Consider the following 17,370-nt stretch of genomic DNA (forward strand, 5'->3'; position numbering starts at 1 on the left):
CTAAATGCTCAAAGGAACAAGGATTTCTTTACTGGTTGTGTTGTTATCTTTCACGCCACAGGGACTCCCAACTTTGCTTCCTCAGCATCTCAAAGTGTCACTCCGGCCACATTTCCCAAATGAATCTTCCAAACTCACAAGGACCTGCATTTCCAACTGGCTAATTTCAAAACCAAATTGAAGTTTGTTGGGATCTTCACAAAATGAGTCCATGCTGAACTACGTTCCATCCAGGCCATGCATTCCCTCTGTAGAGCCCATGATGAGATGCAAAGACAGGCACCGCTCCAGCCAAAAAGCCTCCTTCCTGCCAACTCCTTTCCCCTTTGCCCACTTCCCCCTGTTCTTCTTTTTCCTCCATCCAGGGGAAGACTTTCAGCAACAGAAGAAGAACTAGCTAGGCTCAAGGAAATCTTAAGAAAACTGGAAGCCACGGAGAGAAAATGTCTTCCCTGGATGCCTTTTGGAAGAAGCCTTCAAGGGGTCTCCAGATGGCCTGAAATGTTACCCTTTGATTCTGTAAGGCTGAAAACAAAAACGACCGGGAGAAGAACTGGCATCAGAGGGAACTTCCAAAAGAAATAGCCTGGTATTCTATCTCCCCAAACTCTGGCACCCTCACATGGTTAAGACAGATATGGAAGGAAGGTTTCTAATGGTAATGATAGAACTACAAACAAATACCCTATATACTCAAGTATAAGCCGGCTTTTTCAGCACGTTTTTAATGCTGAATAGCCCCCCTTAGCTTATACTCGGGTGAGGGAGGGAAGGAGGGAGGTGGGTGTTGCTGAGGGGCAGCGTCACCATTTGCAGTCCTTGTGATTGAATGAAAGCGGGCGCCTCCCTGAAGTTACAAGGCCGCACTTGAGGGAGGGCGAAGAGGTCCTCATGCTTCACCACCAGCAGATGCGCTGAGGGAAAAGTGCCCGGCTCCCTCCTCGCCAGCCTCCTATTTGCCGTCCGGCCGCTCACCTGAGCCAGGAGAAGGAGGCGCCGTCCCTTCAGGGAGATGGTGGGATACAAAAATAAAGTTGTTGTTGTTGTTGTTGTTATTATTATTAGGGGGAGGCAATGTGGCACAATATGGTGCTGTGTTTTACAGGGACTAACAGATAAATACAACAATGCAAGCAAAATGGCGGATTAGGTGAAGGTGATATTGCTCAACTGCTGAGGCCTTGGCTCCTGCTATAAACAGAAAATGATTACCAATCAGATTCTTAAATCTAAAGGTGACACAATTTTTCTAAAGGAAACACATCAATTGAAAGAAGAATGAAATAAACTAAAATTAAATGGAACCTCAAACGATGAAAAGACTTATGAATCCTCCAAAGTGAGAGGGAGTGGCATTCTGTGGATATATAAATAAAACTAAATTGTACAACCACAAAAAGAAGGAGGGTTAGGTCTCCCAGATATTAAATTATATTATCATGCCAACCAAATAAGGTAAGTAGTCAAAGGATTAGCGAAGCAAGAAAAACTGGAAGGACCGGAACAGTGGTTCTCAACAAAGGAACTGGGTGAGCTCCTGCTGTTAGCCCCAGCTTCTGCCAACCTAGCAGCGTGAAAACATGCAAATGTGAGTAGATCAATAGGTACCGCTCTGGCGAGAAGGCAACAGTGCTCCATGCAGGCATGCTGGCCACATGACCTAGGAGATGTCTACGTACAACGCCGGCTCTTCGGCTTAGACTCAACTGAACTTAATGTCAAGGGAAAACCTTTACGTTTACCCACCTCACCTGCTTCATAGGAAATCTGCTACAAAACAGGAGCTTTTTGCTGAATTCCAGGGCCAGAGAAGCAGATGGAGGAAAGAGAAGAACGGTCTCCCTCAGGGGAGGGTGCTTGCTCCATCCATATTTCACATTTACACAAATGAGCAGCCATTGCCAGAAGGGACGGAGTTTCATCTATGCTGACGATCGTGCCATCACCGCCCAAACAGGGAGCTTTGAAATGGTTGAACAGAAGCTCTCTGAAGCTTTAGGTGCTCTTACTGCCTATTACAAGGAAAACCAGCTGATCCCTAATCCATCTAAAACATAGACGTGTGCTTTTCACCTTAAGAACAGACAAGCATCTCGAACTCAGGGGATGACCTGGGAAGGAATCCCACTGGAGCATTGCAGCACACCAAAATATCTGGGAGTTACGCTGGAACATGTTCTGACTTACAAGAAGCACTGCTTCAATGTCAAGCAAAACGTGGGCACTAGAAATAACATTATACGAAAGCGGACTGGCCCAACTTGGACATCACAACCAGACACAGTGAAGACATCTGCCTTTGTGCTTGGCTACTCTGCTGCTGAATGCACATGCCCAGTGTGGAATACATCTCACCACGTTAAAACAGTGCATGGCTCTTACTGAGACATGCCGTATTATCACAGGATGTCTATGCCCTACACCACTGGAGAAATTATACTGGTTAGCCTGCATTGCACCACCTGACATCCGCTGGGAAGTAGCAGCCTGTAATGAAAGGACCAAGGCAGCGACATCTCCGGCCCATCCTCTGTTCTGGTATCAGCTAGCACGCCAACACCTTAAATGAAGAAATAGCTTTCTAAGATCTACAGAGATACTCGCAGGAAAACCTCAGCAAGCAAGAGTCCAAAAGTGGCAGGCTAAAACTCAGAACCTTAATCAGTGGCTGACGCCAGATGAGAGACGTCCCCCTGGGCACACAGAAGACTGGGCGACTTGGAAGGCGCTGAACAAACTGCGCTCTGGCACCATGGGATGTAGAGCCAACCTTAAGAAATGGGGCCACAAAGTGGAGTCCGCGACATGCGAGTGTGGAGAAGAGCCAACCACAGACCACCGACTGCAATGCATTCTGAGCCCTGCTACATGCACAAGGGATGACCTTCCAAACAGAACACCAGAGTCACTCACTCCAAGTGGGCAAAAGAAATTTAGTATTAATGCCAAGTTTTTTTCTAAAAAAGTATATCTCTATGTTTGGAAATCCATTACAACTTGTACCCTCAGTTCAATTCTGACATGAGAAATAAATACCCAAATAAATAAATAAGAAGGGAGGAGGAAGGGAAGGAAGAATGGAGGAAGGAAGGGAAAGGAGGAGCGAAGGAAGGAACAAGGAAGTGATCGAGAATTGGAAAATATATTGACACCTATATATTGTATGTACATAATAATAATAATAATAATAATAATAATAATAATAATTTTATTCTTATTTCCCACCACCATCTGTCTCCCCGAAGTGACTCCGGGCGGCTTGCATGGGGACCAAGCCCAGCATAAACAAGGATTCGAAGGTAAAACACAATTAAAAACATATAACAAATAAACAATATAATTAAAACTGTTGAAATGAGAAAAAGTAAAAGCACCCTAAAACAACATAATCAACTGACATCAACCGACCAGTAAGCGGAAAAAGTGGGCACGATCAGATTCGAGAGGGCAGGGCAAGGGCTTGTGCAAAACGCAGACTATATTTATTTATTCATTTACTACATCTATATATCGCTTTTCTCCCCCTAAGGAAGGCATGGGCAAAGTAAGGCCCGGGGGGGGGGTGGATCTGGCCCCCTGGGTGCTTCCCTCTGGCCCTCCTCCTCACGTTCCCTGTCCTCTTGGCATAAGGACAGGGTGGTCGGCCGCATCCTCATGCCAAAATACGAGGAGGAAGGCACGTAGCAGCTGAGAAACTTCTGGAGCGCTCCCAGACACTGTGGGTCTCACCCTCCTCCCCATCCTTATGCCGGGAGGATGGCTCGAGGAAGCGGAGCCTGAGAGCCCTCTGGAGCACACTCAGCTGCGGCCTGCCTCGCCCTCCTCTCAGCATAAGGCCCAGAGAACAGCCCGAGGAGGGTCAAAGAGGGTCGGGGAGGAGGATGGGAAGGGCCGGGTTCTGGCACGACTGGTTAATAGCCAGCAGCAAAAGATCACTGCTGACCCAAAGGCCATGAGTTCAAAACCCGTGTCGGATTGAGCTCCCCTCCCCCTCCGTTGTACTTGACCATCATCCAGACATCACAGTCGACCCAACCAAGGATGGATCTGGACCACACTTGCCACGGATGATGGGACTTGCAGTACCTTCACTGACACCTCGACCCCCACCGACAATAGACTGGCCCCACCACCAACTGAACATACTGAAAATTGTGGTGAAAATGGACCTTGGTTTTGGGAGTTGTAGTTCACCTGCAGCCAGAAAGCACTGAACCCAGCTGAGGTCAGATCTGGACCCGACTTGGCACACAGACCCAACATGGCCAGCTGTGCACGCAGGCCTGCTTTTATAATAATAATAATAATAATAATAATAATAATAATAATAATAATAACTGGTTGCCATCCCAGGTGACAGTCGCATTGACAAAAAACAATAGGAAAAACTCAGCCGCTATCAGGACCTCAAGATTGAATTTCAAAGACTCTGACAGAAACCAGTGCAGGTGGTCCCGGTGGTGATGGGCACATTGGGTGCCGTGCCAAAAGATCTCAGCCGGCATTTGGAAACAATAGACATTGACAAAATCACAACCTGCCAACTGCAAAAGGCCACCCTACTGGGATCTTCACACATCATCCGAAAATACATCACACAGTCCTAGACGCTTGGGAAGTGTTCGACTTGTGGTTTTGTGACACGAAATCCAGCAGATCTATCTTGTTTGCTGTGTCATACAATAAAATAATAATAATATTGTAAAATGAGTACAATAATATATAATGAAATATTATAATAATTATAATAATAATAATAGATCTGTATTTATATCTCTCCTCCCTCAGGGGACCCAAAGCGGCTGAGAACGTATTAAAATCACATAAACAACAGAGCAGATGGATCACAGAAACACAACGGGAGAGACAGGTGAAGGGACACAACAGGAGCAGACCTTCAGGCCCGTGAGGCGTCCCGTGGAGACCCGTCTGGGGAGGAGGGCATCCTGGGAGTTGGAGTCCTCCCTCCCTCCCTCCTCCGAGGACGGGCCTGGCCTCACACTCGCCCTCCGCGGCCTCACACCCCGAGGCAGGCCGGGCTCCTTCCGCCTCCCCCCGGGCACCCCAGGCGAGCCCCCCTCCCTCTCCCCACAGACCTCTCTCTCTCTCTCTCTCTCTCTCTCTCGGCCTCTCCGTTCTCTTCCTTCCCGCCTCACAGACACAGACCAGGCCTCAGGCCAGGCCAGGCGCCGCCATCTTCTCCTTCGTCCTCCTTCCCCGGAGCCCGCCCTCGCCCCTCCCATTGGCTGAGCCCGGGACGCCCCGCCCGCCGGAGGAACCCCATTGGCTGCCTGCCGCTCCCCCTCCTTTGATTGACGGGCGGCAGGGCGGGGCTTCCGTGGGCCGATTGAGGCCTGTGAAGGCACAGACTGTCCCTCCTTCCTTCCTTCCTTCCTTCCTGGGAGTTGTAGTTCGCCCTCAACCGGGGACACCGGGACCCCCACCCAGGAGGGGCCTGGCCCGCCCTCGGCACACGGAGCCCCGGGACTGGCTCAGCCAATGGGAGGGGAGGGGAGGGGAGGGGCTGCCCCGTGGGAGTTGTAGTTCTCCCTCCCGCCAGAGAGGGCGCCCAGCCCCACCCGGGAGGCCTCTGAGCACACTCGCCCCGCCTCTCGCTCTTCCGCCACCGAGGGAGGTCCTGGCAGATCCTGGGAGTTCAGACACAACCTCAGGCCTTTGGGACCAGGGAAAGGCTGACTCGGTCAAAGAACCTGGGCAACGCCGGGTTATTATTATTACTATACTGTTACAATACATTGTTATATAATAATAATATTATAAATATATTTGATAATAATATTATAACAGTATAACAGTATAATAATATGTAATAATACTATAATATAAAAATCATATTATAATGATTCAAAGTTATAACGCTACACTATATTATACAATAAAATAACCGTTGCAATACATAAGAATTCCTTCCTTCGTGATGGTCGGCCACGGCATGAGGTCCCAGCAAAGCCCCCTCCCCTTCCACAGCCTTACATCATTATTTTACAATATAATATATTTTATATTATAATAGAGTTATTATATTTTAGTATTATATTATTTTATTACTATAGTGTTAAAGTGTGATATTATGAAATATTATATTACATTGCATTATTATTTTATAATATATTATATATCATGTCATTATAATATATTACAATTATTATATTATCATATGATTATTACTATATTATTGACATCAAATCGGATGGGATAAGATAATTATAATATTATAATATCATACAATATTATAATTATCCTATCCGATTTGTTGTCGATCCACTCCTTTGGGCTTCACGCAAATCTACCCTTTGCCAAAATATACGATCCTGTGCTTTGACCAAAGTCAAATTACAATTATGATATAATACTTATGATAATATTTTATTATATATTATTGTACTCTTTTTATAGTAAAAGGTAAAGGTTTCCCCTGATGTTAAGTCCAGTCGTGACCGACTCTGGTAGTTGGGGCTCATCTCCATTTCCAAACCGAAGAGCCGCTGTTGTCCATAGACACCTCCAAGGTCATGTGGCCTTCCTATGTGGCACCTATTGATCTACTCACATTGGCATGTTTTTGAAATGCTAGGTTGGCAGAAGCTGGAGCTAACAGTGGGTGCTCACTCCGCTCCCGGGATTTTAACCTGGGACCTTTCGGTCTGCAAGTTCAGCAGCTCAGTACTTTAACACACTTCACCACCGGGACTCATTCTTTTTATAATGTTATATTATTATTATTATTATTATTATTATTATTATTATTATTATTATTATATATTATTCCAAAGGCTTTCCCGTCCTGCCCATCAAGGGAACTCTCCCTCCCTCCCTCCCCCCTCCCTCCCTGGATGGCTGTTCCGTGCCTGCAGGGGGCGCCATGGAGACCCTTGTGATGCGCTGCAGCATCTCCCTCTGAAGGCCGGTCCCTTGGGAAGCTCACTTTCCCGTTCACAGCAGGAAGGAAGGCAGTCCCTCTCTCTCTCTCTCTCTCTCTCTCTCTCTCTCTCTCTCGGTTCTGGCTCCTTGCCCATTGTGTTTTCAGCCTGTACCTGTGTCGCCCGGTTGGGTCCACATCCCGGTGAGTCTTTTTCACTCCTCGTGTGGGGAGGAGGGGAGGGGCAGAGGGACCTAGACGGGCGGAGGGTGTCCCTCTTGGTTCTCTTTGACCTCTCAGCTGCCTTATTTATTTCGTGTCAAAAGCATTGCATAATAAATTTAAAAGTGATAAAATAAAGGAAATCACAAGCAGCTAAATAGTTTTAGACCAAAAGCGAGCAACAGTGCCTGCATTGTTGATAGCTTTAAACAACTCCTCCTCTGTCCATGAGGCAGGGCATTGTGGGCAAGCATACATATGCTGACTTGTTTGTTCTGCTCCACAGTCACACAAGGGGGAGGATTCCTCCAGGGAGTGCCACCTTGCCAGGTTCCCTTTAGATCTGCCCAATCCGCTTCTGAGTCTGTTCAGGGACTTCCAAGTGGCCCATTCTTGGTTTGGCCCTGGAGGAAGGAAGACCCTCGTGGGGGGCCATCCAGTTGGCACTGCCTGGTTTAGCTGCCCAGAGGGACACCCTTGCTGTTGCTGGAGGGACATCAAGAGGAGGGAGTGGTGGTTCTCATGAAGCCCTTCCTTGATTTGAGTCTGGTGGGAGGAGGCTGATAGTCATACAGAGGGTGGCTTTCACAATGTTCAACCTTATTTCTCCCACGTTAGGAACAATTTCCCGTTGCACGTCAGGAGGGGCAATGCCAGCTAAGTTGTAGAGTTTATCATCAGGTGTAGGTTTAAGGCCTCCTGTGATGATTCTGCATGTTTCGTTCAGTGTTATGTCCACCTGCTTCGCATGGGCAGACTTGTTCCAGACAGGACAGGCTCACTCAGCAGTTGAGAAAGACAAGGCCAGGGCTGATGTTCTTATTACTTGTGGGTCTGCACCCCATGCGCTGCCAGTCAGTTTCCGCAGGATTTTGTTGTGTGCAGCTACTTTGTGCTTGGTGTTCATGCCGTGTTTCCTATATGTTAGTGTTCGATCTAAGGTGACACCAAGATATTTAGGATGGAAACAGTGTTCGAGCTCTTGGCCTTCAATACTGTAGACCACGGTCTCCTTCTGGGATGCCTCGTGGGAATGGGACTTGGGGGCAGTGGCTCTGGTCCTTCCTGGAGGTATTTTTGGGAGACACCTTCTCGGCCCCACAGCCATTGCGTTGTGGGGTTTTGTAGGGTTCACTCTCAATGACATGGCTTTTTGGGGGCTGATGACCCCTTTGGCTTTGCTTTGTAGGGACAAAGGGGACCCTGAGAGGCGCCCGATGGGGGTGCTGGGGGACACCTGCTCGGACCGTTGGCCTTTGGCTTGTGGGGTGCCGCAAGGCTCGATTCCTTCCCCCATGCTATTGAACACGGACATGAAACCGCTGGGTGAGCTCATCCAGAGCTTTGGAATTTGGTGCCATCTGTGGGCATGTTTTCATGGGAGCATTGGGTAAGTATTACTTATTCTATTGTATCTTATCTTATTTATGGATGACACCTCTTGGTCCGTTATGAACCAAAAGGGTTCCTGTTCTTTTGATGGATGCAGAGTGTTTAGGGAATCGTGATGGATCAATGAGGCTCAGAGACCAAATTTGGTTTTAACACTTTCATTGTAACATTTATTGATAATCACATCAGAATCATATCAAAATCACATCCCGAAAGAGCTCTCACCCACACGCAGACCCATACATCCATATTCTCACGCACAGGCCCTGCTCGGAAGAGGTGATCACGTTCTCCCGACAGACGTGGTCTCGGCGGTTCCGGAAAGCGTGCTGGATCTTTGAGGCCCCTGCATTTGATAGTCTAAAGCAGGGGTCCCCAAACGAAGGCCCGTGGGCCAGATGCGGCCCCCAAGGTCATTGACCTGGCCCCTGTCCTGAACTTTAGACTTGGGGTTGTCCTAAGTCTGAAATGACTTGAAGGCACACAACAACAACAATCCTAATTTTGGACTATTTCATCATAGTCCAGCCCCCCCAATAGTCTGAAGGACCGTGAACCGGCCCTCCACTTCAAAAGTTTGAGGACCCCTGGCCTAAAGTTTCGTCCTTCTTTCGGTTCCTTCTGTTCTTACGGCCTGGTTTCAAAACATGCTCAGTCTCAGGCTGCATGACGTTTGGGGTGCCAGCTGCACACTTCATTGCCCGTGGTTATTCGGATAGGCCTTCCTGGACCCTCGTTCCGTCTTGCCAGGTGAGAGACGCCTTGCTGATTCCTTGCTTCACCCGCCAAGTCCATCCCATGTCAGACTTTGCGTGGACTCCATTTTCTTTTGAGGCCTGTTTCTTCTGTTCTTCACAAGCACCCACACAAACACTCCAGTTCCTTACACACACACACACACACACACACACCCTTGATCCATCAAGACTAATTTATTGTATACATGTCTGATTCAGTGTCAATTATATGTCTGTAATCAATTATATATAGTTAACATGCATCACAATTCAGAATAGCGGTTCTAAGCATTACAATTTGTTTTCAAATACAGAAAATCGATAAGTCAGTCATTTCTACCCACCTCTCCAGTTTCAGCCATTTTGACCCTTATAAATCACCCTATTTTTTGAAAATAAAAAATAAAAAATTAAAAGTAACAATACAAGGAAGGCAGAAATAATTTATAATGCTTCAACTGAACATGAAACTAACTACTACACGAGATACAAAACTAAATCAGAAACTAACACACTAGCAAAACAGTGACCTACATAGACACACAACTGAACTAACAAACAGACAGGGATACGTGCCTAAAAGCCTCATTCTATCTGTTAATTTTTATCTCTCATTATTCTACTCCCTTTCGATAGTATAATATAACAACACTTCTATTTGTGATAACACACTTCCAATTAATACCTATTACAACTGACATTTGCCCATGTTATTGTCAGTTAGTTCGATGTGGCTAATTTGCAGGTCTTCATAAGCCATTGTTTTTGCTTTGGAATAAAACATTCCTTCCATCCCTGTCAATTCTCACTTTAGTATCTCACAGTAACTACCCATGCTTTCATTCTAATTGATCTTCCACCATTCTCAGCATATAAAACTTTAGTTTCATTTAACCTTGTTTCCTTCCAGAATGGAACATATTTTAGTTCAATCTTTCTACAATACACCACATGTGATGAAATGTCCCAACTTTGAGCTTGAATTTCCAAAATGTGCAAGAGTTGCTTTGGTACATGTTAGAATGACACTCTGGGGTCAATTAACACCATTATCTCCAGGGTGAATTCTATGATGTGAATGTAAGTGTCCCTTCTGAGTGAAGCTCTGTCCACACTCCAGGCAGTTATAGGGTTTCTCCCCTTTGTGAGTCCTTTGATGTCTCTTCAGGTTTCCATGCAGACTAAACCTCTTTCCACATTCGATACATTTATATGCTTTCTCTTCCATGTCAACAGAGTTATGTGCTATGTATATTTAATTCCAATATGGACATTTGATTCTTATTTTTCCCTTTCTGATCACTCACAGCAGTGGGTTCAAATTACAGGAAAGTAGATTCCATCTAAACATTAAGAAGAACTTCTTGACTGTAAGAGCTGTTCGACAGTGAAACTCTCTGCCTCAAAATGTAGTGGAGGCTCCTCTGGAATCCTTTAACCAGAGGCCAGATGCACATCTGTCAGGGGTACTTTGCACTTTCCTTGCACGGCAGAGGCCTGGACTGGGTGCCTCCTGCAGTCTCTTCCGACTCTTCCGTTCTGCTCTATAATCCAAAGTGAATGTAGAAATTCAGCAAGATCACAAAGTCAGTGTTTTAATTGTCCAAAACTCATAAGATTGTGGGTGAACTACAACTCCCATCATGCCAAGTTAACCCCCAGAAACTCCATCAATACTTCCAAGTTTGTATGTTGGGTAAGTTTGCTCTTGACGCATCACGAGTGGGGTCCAGTGTGCTTACTGGCTGTAGGCTGAACTACAACTCCCACCATGGTGAGTCTGTCCCCTCCAACTCCTCCAGTAGGTTGAGTTACATGGGGTTCCATGTGCCAAGTGTGGTCCAGATCCATCATCAGTGGAGGTCGCAGTTTCCGTGGTTGTGGGTGAACTACAACTCCCAGAAAGGAAGATCAGTCCCTCCAAACCCCTCCAGTAATCACATCTCGGCATATCTGGTCTGTGTGCCACGTCTGGTCAACATCCATCCGTGTTTGGGTTCACAGTCCTCTCTGGATGCAGGTGAACTACAACTCCCCCAAATCAAGGTGAATTCCCCCCAAAGACCTCCAGTATTTTTTGCTGGTCATGGGGGTTCTGTTTGCCAAGTTCGTTCCAGGTCAATTGTTGGTGGAGTTCAGAGTCCTCATTGATTGTTGGTGAACTATACATTCCAATATGGGTGAACTATAACTCTTGGAAGTCGAGGTCAATCGCCCCCAAACCCCATCAGTATGCAAAGTTGGCCGTGTTGGGCCTGTGTGCCAAGTGAGTTCCAGGTCCATCATTGGTGGGGTTCAGAGTGCAGTTCTTAGATGGCAGGTGAACTATACATCCCAGTCCCTACAACTCCTCTAAATCAGGGTCAGTTCTCCCCAGACCCCTCTCTCTCTCTCTCTCTCTCTCTCTCTCTCTCTCTCTCTCTCTCTCTCCAGTCTGTTCAGCTGCTGATCAATTCCTCTGTTTGCTGTGTGCCAAAGGGAAGGAGGAGGGAAAACATAAAAATATATTATTATAAAAATAATAGTATAATATCATAAAAAGAATACAATAATATATAATAAAATATTATAATTATTTTTAATATTATATCATGATTACAATTTGACTTTGGTCAAAGCACAGGGTTGTATAGGGGTAGATTTGCGTGAAGCCCAAACGAGGGCATCGATGACAAATCAGATAGGATACTTATACCATTATATTATGATAAAATAATAATAATATATTAATAATCATACGATAATGTAAAATTGTAATATAGTATGACATAATATATAATAATAAAGTATATTGTGAAAAAGAAATCTAATATAATATTATATTATTTGATAATAATAACATAATATACTAATACAATATAACACTATAATAATAAAAAATAATATATAATAAACTATAGTATAGTAATTGTAATATATTCTAATGAAGAAGCCCCTGGTGATGCAGTGGGTTAAACCGCTGAGCTGCTAAACTTCCGGACTGAAAGGTGAGCGGTTTGAATCCGGGGAGTGGGGTGAGCTCCCGCTTCTACCAACTTGAAAACATGGAAACGTGAGTAAATCAATAGGTACTGCTGCATGTAGCCACATGACTCTTGGAGGCACGGACAACGCCGGCTCTTTCTTCGGCTCAGAAATTGAGGCGAGCCCCCCCGCCCAAAAAAAAGCTGGACACAACTGGGCTCAACACCAGGGGAAAACCTTTACCCTTAAATATATTATATTATTGCATATTCATGTTATTCTATTACTATTATTATTCTATTATTGCGTTATTGTGTAATTATATTGTCATGTTCTATTATTCCATTTTTATATTATTCTATTCTTTTATTCTGTTACTTTATAATTTTCACTCCTCGCCCTTTGGCCCAGTTCACTCTCGTTCAATTCCTTTGTACTGTTTTTATACCATGTTTTATGATGCTATTGTTACTATTTTATTGCTTTACTATATTACGAGGAGCCCCGGTGGCGAAGTGTGTTAAAGCACCGAGCTGCTGAACTTGCAGACCGAAAGGTCCCAGGTTCAAATCCCGGGAGCGGAATGAGCACTCGCTGTTAGCCCCAGCTCCTGCAAACTAAGCAGTTCGAGAATATGCCAATGTGAGTAGATGAATAGGTACTGCTCCGGTGGGAAGGTAACATTGGCGCTCCATGCAGTCATGCCAGTGGCCACATGACCTTGGAGGCGTCTACGGACAACGCCGGCTCTTTGGCTTAGAAATGGAGATGAGCCCCAACCCCCAGAGTCGGTCACGACTGGACTTAACGTCAGGGGAAACCTTGACCTTTACTCTATGACAGTGAAAGTATTTGTATTTGTTGATGATGCGCGTCTTGTATGCAATGGCCTGGCCCTGGCCCCACGTCAGCCGCCCTGAATCCCTCCGGGGAGATGGAGGCGGGACACAAAATACCATTATTATTACTCCAGTAGAGTCTCATCCAACACTCGTTTATCCAAGCTTCTGGACTATCCAATGCATTTTTGTAGCCAATGTTTTCAATACATTGTGATTTTTTGGTGCTAAATTCGTAAATATAGTAATTTGACATAACATTGCTGTTTATTGAACTGCTTTTTTGTCAAATTTGTTGTATAACATGATGTTTTGGTGCTTAATTTGTAAAATCATAAGCTAATTTGATGTTTAATAGTCTTTTCCTTAATCTCTCCTTATTATTATCCAAGATATTCGCTTATCCAACGTTCTGCCGGCCCATTTATGTTGGATAAGGGAGACTCTACTATTCTATTCTATTATTCTGTTATATTATTATTGGACCCTATTGATCTATTTCCATATCATTCTATTATTGTATTAATATATTTTATGTTATTATATTATCATCATATTATTATATTATTCTGTAATATTATTATTTGACCCTATTGATCTATTTCCATCTCCTTCTCTTATTGTATTCATATATTTTATATTATTATTATTGTAATTTTATTCTTCTGTTATATTATTCTTTGACCCTATCGATCTATTTCCATATCATTCTATTATTGTATTCATATATTTTATATTATTATATTATTATCATATTATTATTATTGTAATTCTATTCTTCTGTTATATTATTCTTTGACCCTATTGATCTATTTCCATATCATTCTATCATTGTATTCATATATTTTATATTATTATATTATTATTATTGTAATTCTATTCTTCTGTTATATTATTCTTTGACCCTATTGCTCTCTTTCCATCTCGTTCTCTGATTGTCTTCCTATATTATTATCCTATTATAACTATCTCCTTCCTTACCTTCCACTCTTCTCTCCCTCGGTGGCGGAGGCGGGGGGGCCCCAGAGCGGGGTGAGCCTGGCCCTGCCCTGCCCTGCCCACGGGCCCCACCCGCCACGGGCCCGGCACCCCCTGCCTCCCTCGGCACACAGGCAGGCCCCTCGGCGCCCTCCCTCCCTCCCTCCCGCCCTCCTGCCTGGCGGGGTCCGGGGTGACCGGCCAAGGCCTGGGAGCCCTCGCCCGCCCGCCCGCCCGCCCGCCCTCCCTCCCTCAGAGAACACGGCCCTCCCTCCCTCCCTCCCTCACGGCGCCGCCTTCTCTCTCGGCCACCGCCATCTTCCATCAAAGGAGGGTTGGGAGGCAGGCAGCCAATGGGGGCCTCCGGTGGGCGGGGCGTCCCGGGCTCAGCCAATGGGAGGGGCGGGGGCGGGCTCCGGGGAAGGAGGAAGACGAGGAGGAAGATGGCGGCGCCGCGCCTCGCCTGAGGCCTGGTCTGTGTCTGTGAGGCGGGAAAGAAGGCGGCGGAGAAGGAAGAGACCGAGAGAGAGGTCTGTGGGGAGAGGGAGGGAGGGAGGGGGGCTCGCCTGGGGTGCCCGGGGGGGAGGCGGAGGGGAGTGTGGGCCAGGCCCGTCCTCGGCTGGCGGAGGGAGGGAGGCCTACCACTCCCAGGATGCCCTCCTCCCCAGACGGGTCTCCACGGGACGCCTCACGGGCCTGGAGGTCTGCTCCAGTGGTTTCTCTTCATCTGTTTATCCCGTTGTGTTTACATTGTCCATCTGCTCTGTTGTTTATGGGATTTTAAGACCCCTGCAGTGTCTTCTGTTGGTCAAGGGGCTTCTCTGGGCCAAGTCTGGTCCCAGTCCATTCTCCATGGGGGTCACAGTTTCTCTGAATGTGGGCGAACTACAACTCCCAGAACCAAGGCCCATTCCCAGTGACCCCTGCCGTATCTTCTGTTGGTCAAGGGGCTTCTCTGGGCCAAGTCTGGTCCCAGTCCATTGTCCATGGGGGTCACAGTTTCTCTGAATGTGGGTGAACTACAACTCCCAGAACCAAGGCCCATCCCCAGGGACCCCTGCCGTGTCTTCTGTTGGTCAAGGGGCTTCTCTGGGCCAAGTCTGGTCCCAGTCCATTCTCCATGGGGGTCACAGTTTCTCTGAATGTGGGTGAACTACAACTCCCAGAACCAAGGCCCATTCCCAGTGACCCCTGTAGTGTCTTCTGTTGGTCAAGGGGCTTCTCTGGGCCAAGTCTGGTCCCAGTCCATTGTCCATGGGGGTCACAGTTTATCTGAATGTGGGTGAACTATAACTCCCAGAACCAAGGTCCATTCCCAGTGACCCCTGCCGTATCTTCTGTTGGTCAAGGGGCTTCTCTGGGCCAAGTCTGGTCCCAGTCCATTCTCAGTGTGGGTCACAGTGTCCGTGAAGGTACTGCAAGTCCCATCATCAGCGACACGTTTGATCCGGATCCATCCTTGGTTGGGTCGACCGTGCTCTCTGGATGATGGTCAAGGACAAGGGAGGTGGATCCGACATGGGCTTCGAACCCTCGGCCTTTCTTTCTTTCGCTCAGCAGGGATCTCTTGCGTCTGGCTCTTAACCATCTGCACCACAACCCGGTCCCTCCCCCCTCCTCCCCGACCCCCCTCGGGTGTCCTCTGGGCAGTCATGTTATGTTGTAATTACTGTATTTAGGAATTTAGCACCAAAATATCATGATGTATTGAAAACATTGACTACAAAAATGTGTTGGATAATCCAGAACATTGGATAAGCAAGACTCTACTGTACAGTAATTACTACATAGCATTATTTCGTATTGAACTACTTTTTCTGTCAAGTTTGTTGTATAACGTGATGTTTTGGTGCTTCATTTGAAAAATCATAACCTAATTTGATGTTTAATAGGCTTTTCCTTAATCCCTCCTTATTATCCAACATATTTGCTTATCCAACGTTCTGCCAGCCCGTTTAGCTTGGATAAGGGAGACTCTACTGCAGGGGCCCCCAAACTAAGGCCCGGGGGCCGGATGCGCCCCTCCAAGGCCATTTACCCGGCCCCTGCCCTCAGTTTTAGACTTAGGCTCGCCCAAAGTCTGAAATGACTTGAAGGCACACAACAACAACAATCCTACTTAACTTTGCCCAGAAGCAGGCAAACCTCCTATTGAAATCCTGAAAGGTTTTCAGTATGTTGGTTAAAACTGTTTTTACAGTAGAGTCTCACTTATCCAACGTAAACGGGCCGGCAGAACGTTGGATAAGCGAATATGTTGGATAATAAGGAGGGGTTAAATAAAAGCCTATTAAACATCAAATTACATTATGATTTTACAAATTAAGCACCAAAACATCATGTTAGACAACAAATCCTCAGAAAAAGCAGTTCAATACATGGTAATGTTATGTAGTAATTACTGTATTTATTAATTTAGCACCAAAACATCATGTTTTATAACAAATCCACAGAAAAAGCAGTTCAATAAATAGGGCTTCTGGAAGTGTAAGGAGTCAGATATGGAGAAATAAAGCAGCATTAACTCAACAGTTTTTCTTCAGGTTCAGTCCTACTTTGTGAGCATACTGTAGTTTTAATCTCATCTGCTTTCCCACTGCCCTGGGGTACTTGAGTGCTTAGGATATGAATGCCTGACCATAAACCAGAACCAAAATAAAGGACAGATATTATTTCTCTAAAAGGGAAAGAAGCAATATTACGTGAACACTAGAGTGAAAACAGCCATCCCTTCCTATAAGATGAATGCAAGAATGTTTTGTAGCTCATTCAGGGCTCTCACCATTTCCTGTTCAGTGCCTGGCAAATGGAGCAGCCGACTAAGTGTTGCTGCTTAGAGAAGTTTCTCTATGCAGTAACATGCAGAGCCCCCCCCCCCCCCTTCCTGGCGAGTGGAGTAGCTGGCTGCGTGTTGCTCGGCAACAACATGCACATGGCCTTCCACTCCTCCCAGCGACCGGGGAAGCCAAGTGTTGCTGCTTAGAGAAGTTTCTCTAGGCAGTAACATGCAGGGAGCCCTCCGCTCCCAGCGACTGGAAAAGCCGAAAGTGTTGCTGCTTAGAGAAGTTTCTCTATGCAGTAACATGCAGATCCCCCCCCCCCCGCGCCTCCCGGGGAGTGGAGCAGCTGACTGCGTGTTGCTAGGCAACAACATGCAGACGGCCTTCCACTCCTCCTGGCGACCGGAGAAGCCGAAAGTGTTGCTGCTTAGAGAAACTTCTTAGAGAAACTGCTTAGAGCAACATGCAGAGAGGGCCCCGCTCCTCCCAGCGAGCAGAACAGCTGATTGAGTATCAGCAACATGCAGAGGTCCTCCCGCCCTTCCCAACGAGTGGAGAAGCCCGCTGCATTTTGCCAG

The 17,370-nt window shown here is 46.2% G+C and overlaps 2 protein-coding genes and 1 long non-coding RNA gene across 6 annotated transcripts in view; 1 reads left to right on the top strand and 2 right to left on the bottom strand.

Moving 5' to 3' along the window:
• Positions 1-17,370, bottom strand: part of LOC134294606 (uncharacterized) — a 122,849-nt gene that overhangs the window by 45,391 nt on the left and 60,088 nt on the right. The window lies entirely within an intron of this gene.
• LOC134294579 (zinc finger protein 658B-like) overlaps positions 1-17,370 on the top strand; it is a 64,915-nt gene that overhangs the window by 38,756 nt on the left and 8,789 nt on the right. The window contains exon 1 of one of the 2 annotated variants that reach the window (XM_062966133.1): positions 14,432-14,542. The exons of the other annotated variant lie outside the window; for it this stretch is intronic. The gene's annotated coding sequence lies outside the window, so the exon portion shown is untranslated. Of the gene's footprint in view, positions 1-14,431; positions 14,543-17,370 lie in introns of those variants that run through there. 2 annotated transcript variants of the gene reach the window in all.
• The window catches only part of LOC134294590 (zinc finger protein 135-like), a 71,291-nt gene that overhangs the window by 20,097 nt on the left and 33,824 nt on the right, over positions 1-17,370 (bottom strand). Inside the window, exons 1-2 of one of the 3 annotated variants that reach the window (XM_062966153.1) lie at positions 14,016-14,153; positions 11,611-11,696 (exon numbers count right to left, since the gene is read on the bottom strand). The exons of 1 other annotated variant lie outside the window; for it this stretch is intronic. The gene's annotated coding sequence lies outside the window, so the exon portion shown is untranslated. Of the gene's footprint in view, positions 1-5,096; positions 5,236-11,610; positions 11,697-14,015; positions 14,154-17,370 lie in introns of those variants that run through there. One more of the 3 variants, XM_062966151.1, reaches the window with a different exon arrangement.

The sequence above is a fragment of the Anolis carolinensis genome, unplaced genomic scaffold (genome assembly GCF_035594765.1).
Source record: "Anolis carolinensis isolate JA03-04 unplaced genomic scaffold, rAnoCar3.1.pri scaffold_17, whole genome shotgun sequence".
Taxonomy (NCBI): domain Eukaryota; kingdom Metazoa; phylum Chordata; class Lepidosauria; order Squamata; family Dactyloidae; genus Anolis; species Anolis carolinensis.